This window comes from Ipomoea nil, unplaced genomic scaffold (genome assembly GCF_001879475.1).
Source record: "Ipomoea nil cultivar Tokyo-kokei standard unplaced genomic scaffold, Asagao_1.1 scaffold0684, whole genome shotgun sequence".
Taxonomy (NCBI): Eukaryota; Viridiplantae; Streptophyta; class Magnoliopsida; order Solanales; family Convolvulaceae; genus Ipomoea; species Ipomoea nil.
This window is the reverse complement of record NW_017617112.1, coordinates 1,243,874-1,256,049: the sequence shown is the minus strand read 5'-3', so window position 1 is coordinate 1,256,049 and position 12,176 is coordinate 1,243,874.

Below are 12,176 nucleotides of genomic sequence, written 5' to 3'. Positions count from 1 at the left end.
CACTGGCATATTGACAAAATCCATTACCATTACACCCACCACTACACACACCAAGTACAAATATTCTAATAGACCAAATTCCATCCAATATTACTCCAAATCCACACGACAGAGACCACAACTACACACATAGGCAGCAGCCAAACTCCAATACACCACAAGGGCACCCACAGTAGTACTAAAATACACACACCAAAAAAACACATAAACACAACCTACCAGCACACAACCAATACACACACACACCCTACCACACACACCGTATACCCCACCAAAGACAACCAAAATCACACATTGAGGTCCCCACAAATAACAACTAAACAATAAAAGAAAATAGTACATAACAATACGCAATAAAGAAAAAGCAAAAACTAATCCAAAAAACAATAAAAATGCAAGAAAAAATTGACTAAACTTAACATAAAAATAGTTGACTTGATAATTTAAAGTACTAGAATCAAATGCCAAAGTAGGATAAAATAATTAAATTAACAGTTTAAAATGCTAAAAATGTAGATCAAAGATAAGAATCAACTCTCAAGTGCAAGATAATTAAATTAAAATTCAAGAACTAATCAAATGAATCACTAGGACTCATGAAATTAAAAAAAACAATTAAATAGGAAAACTTAGGAACATTAACAAATTTAATATGTTGTTTTGAACAGGATTGCAAGTAAAATTGAATAGGCAAAGTAGTAAACAATCATCATTCCCCTATTATATCATAATAGCTAGGCTTATTGGAGCTTTATGCTACTGTATTAAATATTATGTTTGCTTGCTTGCATTTTTCTTCTGTTTTCTTTAGCTTTGGAACTGGTAGTTTCTATTGTACCCCCTACCCCTGTCATTTTCATGTTGTGTTCCAAACTTTAGGTAGAGTTTGTGAAATAAAAGCTTTAAATGCTTATTACTGGAGTGCATATACCAATCTATATTTGATGGTTTTAGTTAACAGTTGTTTTCTTCATCATTCTCTTTTCACAACAACATGCAATGAATCATGAATGGTGTTTGTTCATCTAAATGGGATAGTGATTGAATGGACTAGATGAATGGTATGCATCCTCAATATAGTTACTGATGGAATTTATAATGCTATTGCTGAATCCGGGAGTGATGCACACAAACACCAAAAAAAAAAAAAAAAAAAAAAAAAAAAAAAAAAAAAAAAAAAAAAAAACCAGGTGCCACCGCACCTCACCCCACCAGTATTCCCCCCACCCCTCCCAAAACCAAACTCCCCCTGAAAGACAAAGGGCGGCGTCACAGCCCCACCAAAACCCACCAGTATAAGCAAAACCCCCACCAAGACCCACCCTCCACTGCAAAACCCAACACTGCAACGCCCCACAGCCACCACCCAAAAAAAAAAAAAAAAAAAAAAAAAAAAAAAAAAAAAAAAGAACATCCCCACCGGCAAACCAACAACACCAAAATCAAATGACAAAGAAGCCACACTGTCAAGCTACACACTGACATGTGAAGAAAAAAAATGCAAACAAAGACACAACTCATATATCAAAAGAATACATACAAAGGCACAGGAATCCGAAATTAAAAAAAAAAAAAAGTGCAAAAACCGACCTGGAGCAGCGGCCGACCTCGCCGCCGGCCATGGGCGCTTAGGATTCCGAGCATCGGCGCCGGCCATCTCAGACGACACTCCAATCGATGAAGACGACGCTGTGAAGGACTCTGGAGAGCTTCGACCTTCTCGGAGAACTCCAGCAATAGTGCGATAGCGAAATCTCAGCGATAAAAATAAAAAACTCCTCAACACGCAATGGACCTGACCATACTACCCCTACCCGCCCAAATATAACCCAAATCCACCGTAAAACTTAATTTTAACAATAATAAAACACACACCGTAGATTAATTAAAATAAACGGCTTAGATTAGTTCTTATGTTCCTACCTAAAGATGGGTTCTCATATGATTATATATATATATATATATATATATATATATATATATATATATATATATATATATATATATATATATATATATATTTATTTATTTATTTATTTATTTATTTATTTATTTATTTATTTATTTATTTACACAGTCTCTTGCACTCAATAATACCGATGCCAAACACACTTAAGTTGTTCTTCCTTACCATGCTCATGCTATACTCTATTACATGTTTTCAATCCAACACATAAAGAACATGTCATATATTAATCACATTCCATAACATTAAAACGCATCACCCCCTTTTAGCTGGAATTCCCAACAAATATGCACGCGGCACTACTCCCCAATGCACTGATCTTCATCACTACTCTATTAAGCAATCAAAAACAATCCCACCATAACGCATACATTTGGCTGAGAGCTTTTCATATTTTTTAATAAATATTGTAACGCAAACCATCGTTTAGACAATGCACACATCCAACATGAAGTAAAACACACACCATTATTTTGCTAGATTTTGTTTTCGGTACGTGCAATATTAACAAAATAAAAACATCACTGCTTTTGTGGGCAGCTTCCACTATTATGCCCAGTCGCCAATCCACAGGTTTTGCACGTCCGCTTTTTCTTAACTTGCTCCATCATCGCCACCTCCTTCGCTGATTTCATTCACTTGCCAGATCCCTTGTTTTGGCCATTGTAGGTTGGTGCACTACGATTGTCTCTGGTGCTGGCACACCACAATATGATTTCATAACTGCACGTTTCCCAATTACTGGGCTCCCTTCTTCTTCTTCCTTGCACATTTCTCCTTCAAACTCTTCTATCATATCAGTCAGTTGTCGTAGTTTCTCGCCCCTCCCTTGAGCCATGGCTAAACATCTATAAAATGCATTTATAAGTTTTGTTTCATCTTTCCTATTCACTTTCATGAAAGGTTTTTCACTGTCATCGCACAAACTGTGTGTGTGTTTGTCTTCGAAAGCCTTTACTTCATATCTCCCTGCACTCCCCATCTTGAATACGATCTTAGCCTGACACCCAACTCTGTTAGTCGTACGTCGCCGCTTTTGTGGTTTTGTTCCTTCAATATTAGATGTCTTTGTACCCGTTGTTTCCTTAAAACCTTCGCGGGAGCACACCAGCTGTTTTTTCAATATAGTACCGTATTTGTTCTTTTTATCAGAACTGCGCCGCACATCAAATCCAGCATTTGCAGCGTACTTTATATAAAACTCAATTCCAGCGTCTAATGTCTCAAATACTTGTCCTTCAAATGGTTTGAGACATGGATCACATTCAGGTATCCAATACATCGTGTTACTCTGGGAGAAATCCATAACACAATCCCTCCCATCATTGTTCTTTTCAACGGGGCCTGCACCGCACACACCAATACAAATATTCCATAAAATGTAATAAATAATAGAATACTTCATTCCATAAAATAAACACAAACATTCCGTTACATCCTTTTAAAATAGTATACATTCCATAAAATAAACACAAACATTCTGCTACATCCTTTTAAAATAGTATACATTATTTTTTGACTTCACACACAAATCAAACACGGTTACACGCACACGCACACTGTTCCACACGCTGCACACACCTTAACACGTACACGCACCCACCAGTGCCCCAATTAAAAAAAAAAAAAAAAAAAAACCGCCCATATCAACACATCCGAATAATACCCTTTCCGTCTATTTCATTCAAAACTAACTAACAATTTCATTCCACGCACACCCCTATTAATAAATCTGTGTACCAAAATGAATTAACGGAAGTTGCAAACCTTTTTACCCTACAGTTTGCACTCACCATACCACGGTAATGCACACACTTCAAATGTTATAAAACACACAACAACATATAAAACATCTATTTTCACCTCCCATGCCAATCTCGAACCTAGTATCATGCACACGCTGAAATACATGTACAAACACACCACCCTAACTATTCAAATATGTTCGACCAAAAGTTAACGGAATACCCCTCTTGCCTTCTTTTTCATTTAAAAAAAAAACCAACGTAAAAAAATAATACATTATGCACACATCTAATAATAATTTTCTACAAGAAAAACCGTTGGGGCAAAACAAAACTTTCTCCTGCCTTATCCTAACATGCTGCACACATTTTCCCTCGTAAACGCACACACCAGCGTGTATAAAAAAAAAAAATACGTTGCATAGCAAAACAACCAAATAATACTCATACCATCTAATTCATTCAAAATGAAAAAACAATATCATTCCACGCACACCCCTAATAATAATTTTGAATACAACATTAAGGACAATAAAATACCAAAACCCCTTAATCTACAAACTGCACACGCCAATTTAAACACACTCACACACCAACAGTATACCCATTACCCAACTGCTTAAACATTCTTCTTTTTAATTAAAATCAGAAACAAGAACCCCTGATTCCTTCGTGTTAGTGTTTCATATAAATAGCTAACAACACATCAACAAAATCCAAATACAAATGCGTTAAATGCTCTTATGCACACGCCGCATATCCAAAATGCACAGACCGACATGAAATATAACTAAAAATCAAAACACCAGCACATACCCGTGTTATTACTCGTCATCCGCAACCTTTGGACTGCTCCTGCGCTTCACCAGACTGTTTTCACGGTTTGAATGCTACAACTACTAACAAGAATGGATTACTATTTATTTTCATTAATTATGTGGTCTATTATTATGTCAAAGATTTCAATCTAATTCTAACCAAAATTAACACATTAATATAATTACTTTTTAACCTTTCAAATTAAAATATGGTCTTATTTACACTATATTTCTCATTTAATCTCGTCTTTCCATTACAAATGTATTAATGGATGGAATGCGATCCATACCATAATTAATTATTACATTCTCTACAATAATTAAAATTTATTATTAATATTACTTTGACCAATAAAATTTATTTTTTGTAGTGCATATATATATATATATATATATATATATATATATATATATATATATATATATATATATATATATATATATATATATATATATATATATATATATATATATACACACCACACCATAATTAAAGTACCATAATTAAAAACACCATAATTGAAGTACCATAATTAAAATTTATTACTAATATTACTTTGAGAAATTAAAATTATTAATTTGACCAATAATTTTTTTTTTTGGGGTGGGGGGGGGGGGGTAATTTGACTGGGAGGATTTTACTTTTAATTATATATAGATATATATTATCAAATTCGCTCTTTCAGACAGATGTCCGTACAAATAACTTCCCTGTAAATTTAAAACCAAAAATTAGAATATTAAAAAATAGAGATTTCAAAGGCAATAGATTAGAATAAAAGAACCCTGTGAGTGTAATATTAGCATAATAATATTACCGTAAATAATTAGTGTATATTTTGACCGTAATTTTAATTAGTCTACCATAATTAAAATTTATAATTTTACCGCAATATTCCGTGTACTGCATATATATATATATATATATATATATATATATATATATATATATATATATATATATATATATATATATATATATATATATGTGTGTGTGTGTGTGTGTGTATGTATATATGTATGTATACATACATACATACATACATGCATGCATGCATAGATGCATACATACATACATACATACATACATACATACATACATACATATATATATATATATATATATATATATATATAATAGTGTGAACACATTTTCTTTAAATAGAAATAAATAGAGATAGAGATTTGTCAGATATCCTCTACTAAGGAAAGAATATTCTAGAAAGCAGTCTATTAATAAATAAGTTGTTTATATTTCCAAAGAAAAAATAATGACCAGATTTTATTTTCAAGGAGTCTTTTCAGTTTTCAATGAGTCTTTTCAATTGTTTTGATAGTAATATATATAGCGGCATTTGGGTGTTCAGATTTTGAAGAGCTTTATATATATGAATGAATGGTGCAAGGCGGTAGCCAAACTCACGGAAGGGAGCCAAAGAATCCGAGACGGCGGCGAGCGTTAGAAGGACGACGCGGAGAGAAAGATAACAGAGACGAGCTATATGCTAGAACGAGGGAGCAGGTGGAGACGTTGGTGGTCGCCGGCCGCTTTGCTCTGGGCGTCTCACTTCTGGCAGTCAAGATGAGAGTATAGTGAGAGTCCGAGGCAAGAGGGTGAGAGACTGAGAGTGAGAGAGGTGAGAGGGTGAGAGTCTCCTCTGGCAGTGGTGTGAGAAGATGCGGTGATAGAAAGGCTGTTTCGGATGGCAAGGGGTGGTGGTCCAAGACGGCAAGGATGAACACTCAATGATTGTGCAGATTGAAAATACATAAAAGTTTAAAGGAAGTAATTTTTTTTTTTAAATTGAAGCATAACAAATGAGAGCAAGGGAGATACATTTTCAACATTACCAAGATGAAAACAAATAGGTTCTAAGTTGGGGATTTGGCTGCAGCGTATGGCCATGGATAAATATGATAGAAGTTCTTCTCTAACTGCATTGGTTTGTTCAGGTATGATCATCTTGAATCTACAATAGACTCGTCATCAAGAAAGATAATTTAGATGAGTTTTTTTGTTTTTTGTTTTTTAGGTAATCTGGAAAGTCATCTTCAAGAAAGGTAGTCTATTTTTATTTCACTACTTTTTTTAAGATTCATGTTTATATGTATATTATATGTATATTAACAATGTTTGCTATAAGAATTTTTCTTTTGATGTGTAGTTTCATAGAAAATCACAATGCTATTCCATCTGTTTTGAAGCCCTACGGCCATTTATATGATATTTATCCTAAAACTTGGTTTTATGTAGTTTATAATTTCATATTTTCTGTGATGGGTTGCTATTTTTGTTTTTTTGTTTTGTTTTGTTTTTTTTTTGAAAATGGGTTGCTGGTTTTTAGTTTTAGGTTTTATTATTATTTGTTTGGGTGTCTGCCTCTATCTCCTTTGTCAACCTTAAAGTGTGCAATCATGGAAGCCGAGCACCATAGATGAGAACCAATTTTACCTTTATTTTACAAATGTGGTTCAATTTTTTGATTTGCTGCCTCATTGACTCCATGATGATCCTTCACAAATGTGGTGGAAGATGACCGAGGTGCATACTGTCAAGGAAGGTAAAATCTTAGCTCAAAGAGGTGTATTATCAATATTATACGATGAAGATGAAGAAAGATTTGTCAAAGAATGAATGTGATGGCTCTGGAGTTGGTGTATGTTTAGTGAAGAAATGGTTCCTCCAGAATAAACAATAAAATGTCTAAATAGAATTTAATTTTTGAATACCATTAATTGCATTTAGTAGTTAATGGATTCAAAGCAACTCTAAGTTATTAGTACAATGAATATATTTCAGTTGTACACTATTTAAATTGTTTTTGTTTTGGTGATTTACAATCATGTAAATAGAATGCAATCGTTTCATATTTGGTTCCTGTCAACATACAAGTAGTTGCATATATTTTATATAAATTGTACAATGTACATTTTGTTTCGTACTTTATAGAAATAATATGCATTATTACCCATCTATTTTAGATTAGCAAGTCAGGAAGTTTTTAGACATTGGATGAATTTACATGCATGTTAGTTCATAATATGATAATACCCACCGCGTGTGAAATTAGTATATTGGTGAGTGAAAATATAGATTTTTGTTTGTAGTTTATTAGAAAATTATAATAATTATAATAATTTTAAAAATTGTGTGCTAAACTTTTATTTAAGTTTATTATTTTAACTAATTAATTAACTAATAAGTTGCACATATGAAATATCAAGTTTTTTCATATCAAATTCATATAATTATCAAACAACAAAACTATATATGCATATAAATACTTTCAAAAAAAAAAAATATGCATATAAATAAATAAAGCTCATATCTTTCTATATATTAAAGCCATATAGCCATGACCAATCAAATGGCTGCATTTTCCCGCCTATGTAAAACTATGTAGTTTCAATTATTAGGTGATTTTTTTTATTTTTTTTTGGTTTAGATCATTTAACTGATCTTTTGGGATTTGTATTTCTTTATAGGACTTTTCGTATTCCAATGTATTGATGGTGAATTGAATTGCTGATACTGCAGCTTTGCACTACCAACTACGGAGTAATAAATTAATTAATAAAATGATATATAAATGCACTTGGTCTCTTCAGTTTTCAAGAGACATGCATACTAAATCATCACGATTGTATTTTCTTTTCTTTTTTTTTTAAAAAAGGTGAAATCCTCCATATTGCAGCCTATATAAAGACCACTCGGATGACAAGATTTGCATTCTTAACGAGCATTGCAGAGCATAAACCTTTCCAAAATGCATTCTTGATACATACTTGCAAGCCAAAATCGCATCTACACAGTAGAAACTAGAAAACCTATAAGAATGAGTTTAGTGAGAAAATGTGAAATACAGAAATTTTAAAGATGAACATCTAGCAAATGCGGAGGATATCTAACTAGAGCAATGACTGTCTATTCATGATGAGGTAAACATATCTTATTCATGATCTTTTTAATTGTAAGCTGTATTATTTGTGAAAATTTTCTATAAAATGTTTTTTTTTTTTTAATTTTATTAGGGTACATACATTTTACTAAGATAGATACAGTGAATGGAATGGAGTGATTTTGGAATTTAACTCAATAGGATCAAAACAGTTTGAAGTAATTCTTTTAATGTAAAAGAAGCAGGTAATTCAATAGGTTGGAAAGAAACGCATTTACATAAAAAATTATATATTAAACAAACATTTTATTTTATAAATCAGTTTATTGTTTACTGAAATAAAAAAATAGATTATTGGTTTAAAAAAAATGAGATTAATCTACTTTTTATACTTACAATTTGATTGAAAAGGAAAAACTTAAATATTTATGATTTACTACAATTTAATTTTTCATTCTAATACACATTTTTGAGAGAAATAGTTACTAGATCAGTTACTGAATTTTTTTTAAAAAGCATTTAAAAATTTAAATCAGTTGTTAAATTAAAAGATTGTGCATGTACAGTACTTGCGCAGAGATGAAAAAAATTTAAACAAATAATTATGAAACTGATATATGGTAATTAGAAAAATGTTGTATTTCTTATTTTCGTTGAAAACAAAAAAGTTAACTGTAAGAATTTTATCTCACTGAATATTTTTTTAATTGTATTACAGATTTGGTGGCGTTTGTAAAGTAATTTGTAAAATAAAACCGTACATATTTCAAAAGTGCTTCTAATTATGGTAATTGATTTCACGAGTACTTGATTTTTTAAAAGATATAAAGAAAAAAAAAAGTCTAATTGAGATAGTACTATGTCCAAAACAAAAAGAATAAACACAGATTCTGCAAAATGATGATCTAAATTGCAGATTCAATATAAAAACATAAGAAATGGAGAAATGAACTTAGCTTTTGTAGGTCGGAATTTTTTGGAGTTGTTTATTTCTATTCAGTCATTGCTTCTAAACTAACACCGGAGAACTCAATAGAATGGAAGATGTAGGGAGAATATTAAAAGGAATCCCAACAAAACGGAAGAAAAAGGGAGAGATCAGAAAGAATCGTAGCAACGTAGATGCGTCGCGCCGTCGCGATTTGCAGAGGGAGAACGCGATTATTGTACCTGCAGAAGATGAAGAGTCTATTTTGAAAGATCTAGGGTTTGGATTAAATCATTTATGATCTACATTAATTTATTTAATTTCAAGTCATTTTTGAGAATTTAAAAAAAAAAAAAAGGAAATCCTAAACATATATTTTATTTTGTATTTTTGTATTTAATTTTTTTAATTAATACTATACTATTACAGTATTACTTTAACCAACCATTTGATTGATTTCTACATTATTTGTATGAAAAAAAAATTGTTATACATCTTTTTAAGTAAGAAAAAAATAATATAAGTAAGTTATATGGCATACGTTATATTATTTTTGAACTCTATATCCATAATTAGGAATTGTTTTAGAATCGGTCCCAATATTATACTTCTTACACATTATGCATTTTTTGGCCTAGAAAATGAAAATATCCAAGGACAATCAATTTATTTGCATGAGCATATGGATATCGGTAATCACATCAATTCTCAAAATGATGACATGTCAATTCAAGCAAACACTCCGACAAGCAGTGAGTTTCCAAATGGTCTCAAAATTTATAACATGTGGGGACTCTACCGTTTGTTTGAACACTACACAAAATATAGTTTACAAATAAATTTTCAATAATTTGTAATACTTTTGAATTTTCAATGTCATAACTGTAATACCAATTTTACATCTTACAATGCATTCGGTTTTCAAAAAATATTTATACTTCAATTATAACAAGACTAAGAATTATTAATAATTACTTAACATAAATACAATATTTCTAATTTTTAGTCCGTGCATCGCACGGGTGAAATACTAGTGTATATATATATACCATAATTAATTATACAGCAATATTCTGTGTACTACATATATATACATACCATAATTAATAAGTTTTGGGAAAAAAATTTAGGTAGGAGGATTTTACTTTTAATTATATATAAATATAGATTTGTGAATTCCGTTTCCTTTTCCATTAATTAATGGATTAATGATATTTTTTTTATTTTTTACTACTAACTTTTTACTGATTATTATTAGTATTAATTAGTGAATTATGTTTCCTATTCCATTTTGAGTGAATTAGAGATCCTTTTTTTATTTTTTCTACTTCTACCTTTTTTTTTTCATGATTATTATTTGTATTAATCAGTAAATTCCGTTTCCTTTTTCATTTTCAGTGAATTAGGGAGAATTTTTTTTTTCATTTGTTACTGCTAACTTTTTATTAATTATTATTAGTATTAATCATATTATTATTATTATTATTATTTAATGTTTAATAATAGTATAGATTAGATTAATACATAGGAATTGTATTACACTATTTTATAATATTAGAATAGAAATTTTAACCTAGAATTATAGTACGAATAGGAAAGTAGAAAACAATATATTTTATTAGAAAGCGAGATTTTTTAAGAATTGGGGGAAATTAAAGTTCAGGATTTTGTTTTTATATATAATATAGATATAGATATAGATTAGTGAATTCCGTTTCCTTTTCCATTAATCAATGGATTAATGATTTTTTTACTAATAACTTTTTTACTGATTATTATTAGTATTAATCAGTGAATTTTGTTTCCTATTCAATTTTCAGTGAATTAGGAATCCTTTATTATTATTATTATTATTATTATTATTATTATTATTATTATTATTATTATTATTATTTACTTCTAAATTTTTTTTACGGATTATTATTTGTATTAATTAGTAAATTCCGTTTTCTTTTCCATTTTCAGTGAATGAGTGATAATTTTTTTATTTTCATTTTTTACTGTTAACTTTTTTATTAATTATTATTAGTATTAATCATATTATTATTATTATTATGATTTTTTTAAATAATAGTATAGATTAAATTATTATATAGGAATTGTATTACACTATTTTATAATATTAGAATAGGAATTTTAACCTATAATTATAGTACGAATGGGAAAGTAGAAAATAATATATTTTATTAGAAAGCGAGTTTTTTAGGAATTGGGCAGGAAAGTTAAAGTTGAGGATTTTGTTTTTATATATAGTACTAGTTCTTTTACGCGCTTTGCGCGAATGAAATAATGCTCAACGATTATTTTTAAATAAGTATTTCAAAGTATATCAATGCAATATAATATCTGAGATGTTCATGCATAGGTAAATAAATATTGAATTTGTTTATTTAAATTGGTAATTTAAAGTATATATAAATGCAAGATAATATATGAGACATTGATTATATTGTCACTAAAATAAATGTTTGCAACTTTGTAATAACGCTAGTCTAAATACTGAGTCTACAAACGATAGTCTAAATAAATACTACTTTTGGTTTAAATTTTTCTAATATAATTCTTCTTAATTCTCTTTTGGGTAGCATTGTCATTGTCTTCATCTTCAGTACATGTCCTTTTTTTTTTTTTTTTTGTATTGGTAGTGTGTCATGTGCAATTGGGTTACTGGTGGTAGCATAGATGGATTTATCCTGCAATGAGATTATGGTGTAGGAAGTTTTAAATTTACCTTGTTATGTATATGATGGGATTTTAGTTGTATTATTAACTCTTTATCTTACAAGCACCTATTATATTTGGTAGTGGTAGTTTTTTCCC